This window comes from Taurulus bubalis (assembly GCF_910589615.1).
Source record: "Taurulus bubalis genome assembly, chromosome: 8".
Classification (NCBI taxonomy): domain Eukaryota; kingdom Metazoa; phylum Chordata; class Actinopteri; order Perciformes; family Cottidae; genus Taurulus; species Taurulus bubalis.
The window spans coordinates 18,701,202-18,715,392 of NC_136596.1; positions in this window are offsets into that span (position 1 = coordinate 18,701,202).

Here is a 14,191-nt window from a genome sequence, read left to right on the forward strand (position 1 = left end):
GCCAGTCACGAAGGTCATCACTGGTTGCCCAGGTTAGTGTACCATATAGGTGCATATTGTGAGTGTATCCTCTAAAAACACAAGCTTACAGATCAGGTTAGTGAGAGTTGAGGCAAGCATCTTTTAAATTAACAGGCTCATCAATCAGGATTAAGGCCTGTGCTCAGGGTTTTGTTGAAATCATACGAAAACCCTGGACCGAACCCTTACGTTACACCCTTACGTATATATATATATATATATATATATATATTTATATATATTTTTTCTACAAATATTGTTGTTTCTCTGGCTGTACTTCCTGTCCATTAGTCTTGGAGGTGACACATACCATACACCCCCACTGCCCCCCCACCCCTCCCCATGACACTGATGGATGGCTCCAGAGCCGTCACCGCAACACCGCCCCATTTCCCATGGACACACACAAACAGTCAGTGGGCCGCTTGTCAGTCAGGCAGCTAAGAGGGAGCTCTGGCTTGTTCAGGCCCCAGCAGACTCCAGCCCCTTTCCTCCCTGCCCTTCTTTATCCAAATGCATGAAAGAATAGAGTGGGACTACAAATATTTGCTGTCTCAAGCTGTGTGGATGCCACAGGGCAACTTTACCTGTTGATAACAGTGCTTTGAGAGCGCTACTATAACGGTACTACTCACCGTCACCCAAAGGTGGCACTATTGCCCTCCAATTCACCTGTTTTATTCTGAGCCAAGAATGGAAGACAGGATAAAGTAGTCATTGGAGAGAAAATAAGCCTGAATACATTCAGGTTGCACATTTAATCCATTTAATCCCCAGAAAAGATATGTGCTCTTGGATGACATTTGAAAGCAGACTTGGCTTTATTGGTGCCAAACTGATAAGGGTTATCTGTTGTGTATTTACATTGATGGCAGTTAGACCTAAAGAGCCATCACACTTAAAGATAAGGCGAGTTGTTTATACCAATAAAGCAGTAATAGCCCCCCACAGTTTGCCAAAGTGCTCAAGTGTCCAACCTGCTGGCTATACTGGACGTCTTGGCTTTATTATGTAGAGGAGGAGGAGGGCCGTCAATAAAGGGGTTGCTACAAAAATCAGGGGACCTAAGAGGAGGCTGCAGGGCGTAGTTTATTTTTATTTGAAGTCTAATCTGCCCAGTCTGATTAATGATTTCGATGAGGGGAGTGACAGTGTGCCAGGAGATGGAGAGAGGAAAAAGAGAGAAAGAGAGAGAGAGGTACCAGGTTTATTTGGCCCTGGGCCAGAGGAGAGAGAGCTGAGTTTCAGCCTTGGTTCGGGAGGGAAGGGGGATTCCTGTGTGCTCTGTTCAGGGCTGAGGTGCTGACTGAAGGACCCTGACCTCCGCTCAGCAGGAACAGCTTGACTCTATCACTCGGAGCACAGAGGGCTCATATGCTGCGGCGCTGCACGGCAGGGGCCTGGGGGGGCTCAGGGTGGAGCGGTGGTGGAGGGGTTAGGATGGCAAGGAGACGGACAGACCCAACCAACCAACCAGCCAACCAACACAACACTGAGCGGTAGCGCTGTGTTTGCCCAGGGTAATTGAGTCTATGTTCCTGTGCTTAACGAGCCACTTCAGAGACCGCAGGGTGGGCCCAAGGCAACATGAGGGAAGTTATTGAGGCCATCAGTGTAACTGTAATGTCTGTTTGCTTTTTACCCTCCACTTCCCTTCTGCGTTTTCTCATCTGCTCGATATCTTGTACACCGTATGGCTGCTCACACACAAAATGGATTTTTTTTTTTTAATGACACATCTGTCTTATTTGAATATCTGTTAATTGTTGTTGAGCAGTCCCTCCAGGCCCAAGCTTTGACCAGTTAGCCTCTGCTGTGCCCCGTGGGGGGGGGGGGGGGGGGGGGTCAGGGTTCAATTTTCAGGTCGGCCAGATAATGATGGCCTGCACTAAAACCCAAAACTGGGGAGTGTAGGCCGGATGTCACCTGGCTGCCAATTTAAGCAGTTGTAAATAGAGAAGTGTAATTTTCCATTAAAGCTTTGTTATACATAATTTATATGTAAAGTATTACCACTTTGGAATGCAGAATGTCACTATTAAAGTAACGATGCCTACTGATTGAGTTTCATGGTCGCTTGCATCTGTATTGTGTATTCATGTGTATGAACTTGTACATATAGAGTTAATATTAAACTACAGCCAGAGGCAGGTTAGCTTAGCATGAAGACAAACGGGGAGCCGACTTCTGCTGTCCGGCTGATATTCACCATTCAGACACAAGAGTGGTATCAATCTTTTCCTGTAACTGTTAGCAAGAAAACAAATATGTATTTCTCAAAATGTTGATCCATGTTGTTTTAAAAATAATTTGTTAAAATTGTTAAGGGGGAAATTCCTTCTTCACAGCATTGTAAGGGCATCCAATAAACAAATCCAGAAAACCACTGCAATGTAAACATGCAGGTTTATCTTAGAATATGCTACATGGCACAGTCTTATATTAAGCAGTGTCACAAGGGGTGGTCACACATTGACCCGGAGTCGTCTCTGCTGACAGGCAGCTCTGCTATGCAGCCCTGTCACTCAAGCCTCTGCACCAACAATGGCAGAAATTCCACTGTGTTTGTTTGGTTAAGGACAGAGCTCTCTGAAACCCCTGAACCTCCTAAGGATCCACAGCAGCCTCACTCACCCTGAGAAAGAGGCTGGTGTCAGTCCCAACTCAGACAGAGGGAGTAAAGTTCACCCGCCATCTCAAGAATAGCCAGTCCCATTAAGCAATTGTGTCTCTTCTGTCCCACCACAATGGAGCAAACAGGCTAAATCCACCTTGAAATGCACTTAGTAGAACATGTCAACATGTCAGGGTGCGCTTGGTTCTATGCTCGGTCTTAATCCAGCCCATTGAACACTGACAGTTGTCTGTGAGTCAGACATTCACAAGGCCTTTGTCACTTCAGGTCTTGAGCCCTAGCAGCCACGCTGGAGGAGCAGAACCTTCAGACACACGTTAAAACACACATGCTGGGTATACAGACCCGCAGCCCGAGCAAAAGCCTCAGGAGGAAGAGAAACCGATACATAACTTGTGTAAACATTTGAGAAAAAATGACGCTCGGAACAGAAAAGGCTCAACCTTGGCGAGGATTATCCCTGAGAAATGAATAGGGGCCAATTATGACTGCTCTGTTGTACTGCCAGTACCTGGCTCAAGAGCTGTCAGTCTGAGATGCCTGTAGGGCCTGGATGGGTGCGGTGGCTGGGGAGGGTCCTTAGGAGGCTCGATGCAGAAAAAGGGCCCTCAGACTGGTAAGCCAAGGTGAGTCTCCCATCTAGATGTTTGTGTTGTCCCCCCTCATCTGGCCTCCCAAGTTCAACACAATTAGCTGAAAGAACCCGCTGAAGCCATGCACTGAACCTAATGGTATAAGTTCACAAAAACAGCCAAGGGAACATGGGTGTTGAGATGAGATTGTGTGCCTTACAAATGTACACAGTTTACAGACACCATGGTCCAAATACACATTTTAATCTTGTCGCTGGATTGTAACCAGTCCAGAGTCTTAACACTCCCCATCAGGAATGTCAAGGTTGTCTCGTTTGTTTCAAAGACTAGGTATTTGATTTTGTTATACTGTAGCTAATGCGAAGATTCAGGCATGGAGTTTCCTCCTTTTTTGACCTCTCATTCAACCACAAACATTGAGGAAAAGGTACATGAGGTCAGCTCTTGTCAGAGTGGGGTCCTGTTGGTAGCCCAGTAGAGGCGAGGGCCTGTGAAATGAGCTTATCTGACCCCTGATAAGAACAGGATACCCTCAGGATTTGGCTAGATTCAATACACATGCCTGCTACAGCGGCTTTTATCTGAGGAGAAGTGGATGTTTGAAAAACAGCTAGATGTAGCACTGCGGTTAGGTTTGGCCCATCGCGACCGGTCCGGCCGACCACAGCCTTACGCACAATACCAGTGCCTGTAGCCAACAGTAAAGAGGATGTGCTACAGTGTTATAGTTTGCGGTTCTGATCCCAAGACGTCACTAAGGGAGCAATTACGATCAGCAACCTCAACTCCTAAATTATTTAGCATGTCTCTTGCCACACAGGGAGCTGTTTTATTACCTCTGGAAGCAACACAGAGATTTATTGAGCTGATGTTTGATGATGGCATACAACAAAGGGACAGTGTCTGTGTGCATATGCATGCCAAGCCACGCCAATTGGTACAATAGCAGTCTGCATGCAAAAGCAGAAAAGAGCGCACCCTGATGTTTGGATTTAAAGAGGACATGTCTGGCACATCATTTAGACTGAATGAATTATGATTATATTGTTGCACCTCTAACAACCTCTTAATCATTGTCTGTTTCAGCAGCTCAGCTTTACAAAAAAAATCAAAGCTGGTAAAGCCAACCAAAAGCTACTGTGATCAGATAAAGTCATGCCAGGTTTAATTAAGAACACTCATTTCTCAGACAGGTCAATAATATGTTATAGCAAGAAAATGAGAAACCAAATTTCATTGGAGGGAAAAGTTTCCATTCGGTAAGGGTTATTTAAAATAATTAGGCCTGGCGTATTTAGTTATCTTCCTTTTATGAAACAAAACAATTTGATTACTCTAATTTATGATTGATAACTTTAAAATTAAAAACCTCACATTAATCAAACCCTGGTATTGATAGAGATAATGAGCATAACAAGGCTCTGCACTGAAAATAACAAGCTTCATTACATTTCCTAAAGGTTCTGCCAAACACTAGCTGAGCAGAGAACATCAGTATCTCTAACTTGGCAGTTTCCTTGTGACTGTGTCTGCTCTGGGGCTCTGGTGTTATCAGTCTGAGTCACATCACATAAATCAAAGTACCTTCCAGTGCCATGATGGCTTCCTACTCTGCAGCCAAAACATCTGGCTGGAGATGTAAGGAACTGCCTGATCGGAGTATAAATCTGGCATAGATTGCAATTCCTGCCTATGCCTTCATCCATAAACCTGCATATAGTAAGAGTACATGGACAACAGCTGGGCTGCAGAGACGATCTTGTTATGTGATGCAGATGGACTGCATGCAGCCCTTGCCCTCCGGCTGCTGTCGATGCCTCTCTGATTGATTCTGTCTTTCCTGTTTCGCATTCAAAAGCTCTGTGTGATGGGACAAGCGACTTGTGAATGAATCACAAACACACACATGCACACACATTCTGCATGCACTGTGTATCTGCTCGCTTTGCTTCTGGCGCTCACAGTTATGCCTGCCTGTGTTTATTTGTTGGTCACTGATCTGAGATTTGAGAGATGACTAGCGTGGTATGTTGTGTGTGTGTGTGTGGGGCAGGTGGGAATGTGGATGTGTGGGTGTGTCGGCAACGTGAGCTCTCTTGCGTATGGCCTGTATTTGGATGTCCACACATACTGCATGTCTGAATGACATGGCCTGGGTATACCGTGGGAATGCGTTCAGGACACATGAACATTCCCTAAAAATAACGCGGTGGAGAGCTATTCGTCTGCTCTGTCTTTCCAAAACAAATTTGAAGATGGTTGTGAAACAGGAGCGTCACTGTCACAGCCAAACTGTGGCACACACACACACACACATACCAGTATATATATAACCTGCTCGGTAATTAGCCTTCACAAAGTAACCTTTGGCCTTAATGTCATCCTGTTTGACAAATGAAGCAGCAGCAACATGAAGAGTAGTCATTACTGTATGACAAGGCAGCTACTGGAAGAGGAGACTCACTGATCTGGGTTTGTCCACCCAATGTCATTTTTAGACCGTCTTAAGCTTGACTCTTTTTCTGGGCCAATGCTAGAAAGGCACCTAACGGCAAAACTGTAACATTTTGTATCCTTGACTGATGTGAAGCTGTGTTTCTCAAAAACACAGCTTCAAAAACACCTTTTCCTGCAAGAAGAAGACAGATTATTTTGTGTGTTGAACGCAGTGAAACATGACCACTAGTCTATTACTTTTAAAGATAATAATTCAGATGTATGCATAAGTGTGACAGCAACTGTAAAAAGACCAGACCTCATGCCATTTACCAAAGATCAGTAAAATGCCCAAATCTCCATTGAGCTAGAGTATTTTAAAGTATAATTGGATAAGGTATTGGAAGGTATTGGCAAGTTGTTTCATCACATGTACGTGTATGTGCATTAGTATAAAAGATGGAGAGTAATTGGTGACTAGGATTACCTTTTTCAAAACGCTTACTCTTGGGGTTGAAGATAATGATGTATCCTTGCCTGCTACTCCCATTGGACATGACCATGAGAAACAGCTTCATAATTAAAGAGGAGATTCAAAAATAACTGATAAGAACATTAACTTTTGACACTGGGTGCCTCCCCTTCTTCACTGTTCCAAGGGAGTATGGTTTAGTGGTGCTGATAGTGCCTGTGTGTCCTTCCCGCTACATACTGATTCATTTAAGTTGTGTTTGGTCTAAGCCTCAAAGTGACAGGCCAGTCACTCCTCGCCCTCCCTGAGTTCTCTCCATTCACACCTGCAAAGATGCCCAAGGAAAACATGAGCCGGGGAGGCCTCACCATCCCATGTTATGATACCTATACCAGTATCTGCTCCGTCTGTTCTGATAACGTAATGTGTACTCGTCCCCTGGCACATAGACAGTTCAGAGAGACAGTTGCACATACACATTCATTTTTTTGTCCAACTTAGTGCCATGCTTAAGGGGACTTTGAAAGCGGGTGTTCTAACTAACATGTCTCTATCAATATTTTGTTTTACACGATACAAACAATGTTACCTTTTGTGCTGTTTTGGGAAGTTTTGCTTTAATAAAGGTTCAATAAACAAAATCTCAAATTGAATATACAAATCCTTTAACTTAACTTAAAAAGCCACCAGAAATGTATATACTGTGTATGTGTATCATTGTATCTTGATGTGTATCTTATGTTGCTTTAATGCCTTGTATGTCAGTAAAGAAAATTCCACATGCTCTTCCCTTGGTCCAGTTGCGCTCGGTGTCCACACTATGCATTCATTACTTTACGGTCCATCTCGGAGGACTTATGTAAAAGCACTGTCTAGTGTTCCTCCCTGGACTTTTGCCCTTCACGGCATACAGTGCAGTCCTCTACCTCTCCATGATGAGAGAGGAGCCTGGTGAATGAGTACAAGCAGACGGCATCGTAGCACTCCCATCTATTTCTACCTCTCTGTGGTCTGGCTGCTGCTCAGGCTGACCCACAGTCTTTCTAATTTGGTGATGAGCTGTAAAGTGACCTGCCTGCCCCCACGGCCGGGTGGCTGGAGCGAGAGTGGGAATCCAGGGATTTCCTTACCACGCAAGTCTCTTGGGTTGGATGGATGATACTGTATACACACCCAAACCCTATCAACCCACCCTCTCCTCCTGCTCCTCCTCCTCCTCGGACCCACAGCGAGACCAAGGCTCCAGCTCTCAAGTGCACCCTGGCATTGTCCCGCACACCCTCCCTGCCCCTGGGTAAATTGAGATGCCAGGAATAATTAATGATGATGTCGGCCATAGTATCTGTCCAGGCAGGGCAGCAGACACTTTCTCCCACCTCCTGCTGAGAGGATACTGTCCTGCCATTTCCATTTGCACTAATTGGTTTGAACTCACTGCTACTCTCCAACTGAGACTGACCCTTTTCATGTATGTCATTATGTGCTTATGTATTTCATTATGTGCATTAGTTAATTAGACTGGGAATCATCCTCCACTCTAAATCCCAAACATTGTATGTGTCATTTAGTATAATTTGAGTATGTCCAGGAGGTGAGAAAGTAATTTAAGCGGGTTCACGATAGATTTAAATGGATGTGTTTCACCTCAACAAATATTATGACTGGTCCCCTGATGAAGGCTGCTAGCCCAAAATGTTAACATTTACTTGATCAAATAAATCAAGGTGTATGTGTGATATTTTTGTATTTTTCATTTTTCCTCCTTATATTCTGAAGTTAAATAAGTGCTATACATATTGTATATGTATGTATGTATATACATATCTGTTTGTGTATATATGTATGTATGCATGTATATATATATATATATGCATATGTATATATATGTGTGTGTGTGTGTATATATATATATATATATATATATATATATATATATATATATATATATGTGTGTACATCTACAGTAGATGCATATATGTGTATATATAATGTTTTTTGCTGAGAAATTATTTGGGGTTTCTAACCCAATTTACTCAAAATGTTGTTCTTCTTCTCCCACTGAGCTACCAGTAGTCCTTATTGTTTCATATCAGAGTGCAGGGGGACTGGCCGACTCTAATCCATGGCCACGGAAGAGGTTTAAAATACTCTGGTTTCATCTAATCTTCCAGCTCAGACCTAGCCGAGCTTGAAACCCGCTTTCTCCATGATAGGAATGGACAAATAAAAGTCTCTCCCAGCACTCCCATGAAAGGGGTCTGTGTGCTCTGTGGATTAGGGCCCTGTGTTTTCTCTGTCTCTCTTTCTCCATTAGACTGAAAAGGATGAAAAAATAAAGACTCTCCTGTTCTTGCAGTATTGTAAGGCTTTGAGAGTTCTATCGCTCAGTTATGATGTTTTTTTAGGGAGTCAGAGTGTTTAGATTACATTATAGTACATTATAGTAGTATTAAAGTAGTAGGAACAAAAAAGAGCAAATCCGAGTGCTTTTTTTGGTCGGAATTCTCCAATACTTCTCTTCTCTTCAATAGAACAGAGACATGTTAAATGACAATCTAACAGTCACGATTATCTGTACACAACACTCTGCAGAAAGAGAGAGAGAGAGAGAAAGAGAGAGAGAGAGAGAGAGAGAGAGAGAGAGAGAGAGAGAGAGAGAGAGAGAGAGAGATCGCGCGCGAGAGAGAGGCTGGTGCGTTTTCTATACAGGCACTTTCATGGGCAGCTCAGCTCTTCTAAATAGAGGTCTTTCAAGTCCGGCGCATGTTTTGTATCCTCTCCTCTCAAAAGCTTCTGACAACTGCCCAAAACTCCGGCGTGTCACTGAAATGGTATTATGTGAAATTTTGTTAAAGCTTTTTTTGACTGTGCTGTCAGAACTTTACCCCGCGATACCGCCTCTCATGTGAAAACAAGGTCTGCGTGTTGTTTGTAGGTGTTGTCGATGGTAGTTGCTAGCTTGTTGCTATCCTTCTTGAAACATTTAAGCTAACGTGAAGTGCACATAGATATGAATTGCACTCTTCCCTTTTTCTGCTTTCAGCCCAGCGTCTAGTTTCTGCTCTCTCTTCAGAATAGTTACGTTGAGTATTAAGCGGCCCTGATAACGCGCAGTAGTCCGTACTGTAGTTCACACAATTGTTAAATAAAAACCAAACAAGTGCTATCAAACAATTACAATACCAATTTAAAGTGTAACATGCTTGAATTAAAACGTGTCTAACTAACTCATGTTAAACTTATAATCATCCTCCAGAAAAATAAAGAGGGCTGCGCTTCAGTTTATCATCATACAAGTTTAGTTTAAAGTTGTGGATTAAATCAAATGTGATGGCTCTCATCATTATGTACCAACTACTAAAGCAACATAAACTGCCTATTTTTTGTCGGGTTTAGTTTAATGTCAGTGTGACTGTTCATACAAAAGCTCATGAAATGTCTTGGCACTAGCTGTAAACCTTGGAAGCAAGTGAGTGTGGTAGAACTCAGAGTATATTTAAAAAAAGAAAGAAAATAGAAAGTATTACAATTAAGCCTATATTAAAAAAAAAAAAAAATGTATTTTTAACTTCTGCTCTCACTGTTAATGAACATGGCTGGCACACATATCCTACAATTGTCTGTCAAGTGTATTTAGTTCTAAATATGTTCTTTTATGATTTATTTTAATTTATATGATCTCTCATATTCACAAAGCCAATTGAAAGGATCACACAGCCTCGGTGGAGGTATCCACTCTGAGTGCTTTTTGGTTGTAAAATGTATCATATCTCCTATATCCTGCTTCCAGTATCCCAAGGAAATGCCAACTTAGACTTGTACGAGTAATATCTTCTGTAGAGCTTTGTTCATTTAAAGGATAATTGGATAAGGTAATTTTGTTCACTTTTTAAATTTGGTAGGAGTTCTGGCTGAACTCAGAAAACTAAATGGAGGCTGTTTACTATGTGCAAATAGTAGGCACTCTGTCAAACATGTCACCATCCATTACTTAGTCTTGATGCAGTCACTCATCACGTCCCTGAAGATGACTAAACGTAGTAACACGGGGATGTGCTGCTTGACAAAGTGTAACATCTTGTAGTTTTCCATGTCTTTGTCCCCTATTGCCTGAAAATCTTATTAAGATTATGGCACAATAAACATTTATTTGTGTTAATATTTTAACTGGACGGCAAAATTCCTCTAGATCCCAAGCCCACAACACCTATATAACGTTTAGATACGTATGATGATGACACTTGAGCTGTCAACTCTTGTGTGTCTCTTTATCCTCTAGTGTCCAGGTAAATGACCTCATGGAGGAAATGGGTGATAATGCAAACAGATAAGGCTCCTGGTACCTGTTGACCACGGACAGGACCTCCTAAAACTGGACCCTCTGACACAGTGCTATATCAGTGCCTGCCTCAATGACAACCACAAGGCATTGAGCTCTTATCTGCAGTGGCCCCTGCTTAGCATTCACGCCATTCACGCGAACAATGCAACCTCTTCCCACTCAGTGCATCTGTGACTGACAGTGGGTGTTGGTGCACTTGTGTCTGACTTCAACCTCAATGTGACGCTGGGCTGTTTATCCAGTCCAGATAACCCCACCAAGACACAATAAAGGGCGTGTGTCTTCCTCGCCACTTCCCATGTTGTTTGTTTAACTGAACTTTTATAATGGACCCCGCTCTCTATTTGGCACGTTGGTTTCCTCCTCAGAAGGATCTGTATTAGTTGGGGGAGGGTTTGAGCAGAAAGGCTGACTGATGATCATCGAGCCAGCTCACCACCCACTGACCAGCCAGCGAGGTGGAAGTGGCCCCTTGGCGAGAAGGTGAAAAGCAAGGAAACCTCAGATAAGACCATTGCCTGTGATAATGAATGACTAATAGCTGAGGTATGATGTAGTTGCAATGGATGGATTTGAGGGCTTTTTTTTGTTTTTGTTTTAAGCTTGTTGGCAAATATTTTACAGAAAGTAAATACTATTGGTGTGAAAGGTTATAAAGTTGGCTTTTCATTGTACGGTCTCTCTAAGTGCAGCTTTTGAGTTATGTGTAATCTACTTCAGTTTTCATCATCCAGCTCAAATCTCATATTTGATGAGGCTGATATCAGCAGGGGATCTTGGGATCCCATGCCTCCATAATGGCCCCAGTGAAGCAGGGGCATTATAAAGCTTGTGTAATAAACCCCTGTGATCAGTATATCCCTCCCTCCCTGCTCTTATTTATGAATGGCAGAATTTGACAAGGGGGCAGCTTAGGTGGGTAGCTGCCGATCACATGATACCAGCACTAAAGAGCCAAGCGAGGAATGTGGACAGGACTCCCCCCTCACCTCTAGTAAAAAAAAAAAAAAAACTTTGATGCCCCATATCATAACGAATACCCTCTCTATCTCTTCCCTCCCCAAGCCCTCATATGTCCAGCAATGTCGAGGAGGGGAACGGGTGCTGCAGTCGGGTCGGGGGGCATAGATAGTGGCTGCGTTTGATCTGAAGGTCGCCAGCCCCTTGCTGGTGTTGAGAGATCCTTGGCATACGAAGCTGGCTCTTATTTAATAACATGAAGGGGAAGCGGACCTTTCTCTCATAATTAGGCCTAATTACCCAGTAGGTGTGGACAGACGGCCCAAGAAGAGACAAACTGCCTTTATCCATGGACTTAGAGTCAGATTACTCCAGAGCTGTCTTATCTGTTACAGGGCCAGCAGGAGCCTCAATCCTCATCTCCTGCCTCTTCCCACTGGCTCCCATATCTAGCTCAGGTATATTAATCAGTCAGTCTGATTTATTATGCCCTGTCCAAGACACACACGTTTAATTAGTCCTAGCTAGTTACTGAGATTTTTCCTGTGGACATGTTTAATAAGACAGTTCACTGACCTATTGGGTATTTGTTATCTATTGCTCAATCACTTTATGAAAGCTTCTTAGGTTCATTAAAACTGCTTGGCGCAGAGCATTTTGGAGACCTAAATAGAACAAGTTACTTGTCCTTGAGGATCTATGACCAGAGGATCACATCTACCCCGGCTACTTACTGCCGCTACTCCAGGAAGTATCCTTGCATTCACTAGAGACAGCATTTAAGCTTGACACGTGACCGGCTTGATTGTTTGCTTGACTGCCTCTCGCTGTTAGCAAGGGACGATTTAAGGGTCCTTGCAAATATATTAGTGACATCCTGCCACCTTCTTGTTTGTTTACAGTATCTGTCTCCCCCTTCCTGAGCTGCCTGCATGTTTGTATTTGGGTTTGTGGGTGACTCTCTTGCAGCCATCACAACAGACCCATTGTTGTGGCCAACTCTGATTCACTAGAAATGCTGACGCCTGGAAAACAAAAGGAGCAGTCCACTGAGGAAGTAGTGGCAGGGGAAAGTGGCCATTTTACTCGTTTGGTAATATATTCCCCAAATAACAACTGTTGTCTTTGATTGACAGTGAGCTGTGATTGCCATTGGAAAGTCTTCCAGCCACTGGTTTGGGACCAAACAGTTTCAGGCTGCTGTGTCCGTGACTCACAGCTTCATGCAGGATTGCTGCAAGAGGACAAGGGACGCTTAATTCACCTGTTATCAGAGTGAGCCTCACCTTGTCACTCTCACAGTCACAGGGCTCTGGCCCAGAAATGTAGTGTTACCCATCCATTCACAGCTTAACTGAGAGACCCTCACAAAAACACTGTTGCCATTTTTTTCATACCAATAACAAGTTTGGACAGTTGTGGGCTGAAGGGTTTCCTGCTAGTTTAGTTCATGAGTCATTTATATTGGTCAATATCTTGAACCACTCCAAATATACAGCAAATGTCTGTTTCTTGATCATTTTACATATTTAGATGGACGTTTTATCGTTTCCATAGTAAGCGTGGAACTAAAAGCTCCAATTTGCTAGCAAACTAATAGAAAAGCTGATGGGATGACTGTGTCCTTTTGAGTCCATCAGACTGCAGCGTTATGTCCTTAATTAGGCAGGCTGGTCAGGAGTCTCTGTCTCTCCGCTTCACAGATTCTCATGGACAATTTAACCACTAACCTCCTGAAATGAGTTGCTCCTGAATGCCTCAGGCTCCAGTTTCAGCGTCTACTGATTGCAGGGAAAAGTTATGATAAGTAAAAGTGGAGGAGGGGATGAGTGTGTGTGTGTGTGTGTGTGTGTGTGTGTGTGTGTGTGTGTGTGTGTGTGTGTGTGTGTGTGTGACTGACTGTGTGTGTGTGTGTGTGTGTAGTGAGGATGTGCTCATTAACTCAGAAGGCCTAAAACATTAAGCTTCAGTGTATTATTGTGCACTGCTTTACTTCAAACTTTTAAAAGTGTGGTTAGGCTGTTTTTTCTTCTATAAATTATTTAGGATTTAATCTCTTGGCAAACATGTAGTTGCATGTTGCATAACCCATGTGGAGAAATTATTTCGGCGCGGCCAGGGAAGAATTTATTGAGACTAGTAAAACCTGTAAGACTGAATTTTAATTGATTGGATAATTGTTAATTTCTGTTTAAGTGTGTAGTTGTTTTTAAAGTAATTGTCTATCCATTGTTTTTGTCAACACTGAGAAAGTGGGATGCGTCATCTTAATATATACATTGTCTAATTTACATAATATGACTATGCTGCCTGGCATGAACGGGTTCAAGACACCTGTCATTCTCAACATAAGCAGAATTTGGAAAGATAGATGGATATTGGCTTCCCAAAGCCAATAACTAAGAGTCACTCACGTGTGATTGTACTGCAATTTAATGTTGACGCATCATTTCCTAGCAGCATACCTGCGGTCGGTTGGGTTTCCTTAGCGCCCCAGCCTACAAACGACATAAAAGCCTGCGCTGTTACTTCTGCCTCTGGGACAACGGCTGTTGATCACAAGAGGAGTGAGAAGCCTGAATCTCCGTCTGTTTACTGTAATTAAGCTGTCAGGGGTTGTGATTTATGACGTATTGAGTAAGAGAGGTGTTATCGGGTAGATGAGAAGGAGGAAGACGGAGAGAGAGAGCCACAGGGTTTGTAGCTACTAACAATAGAGCAAATACAGACGG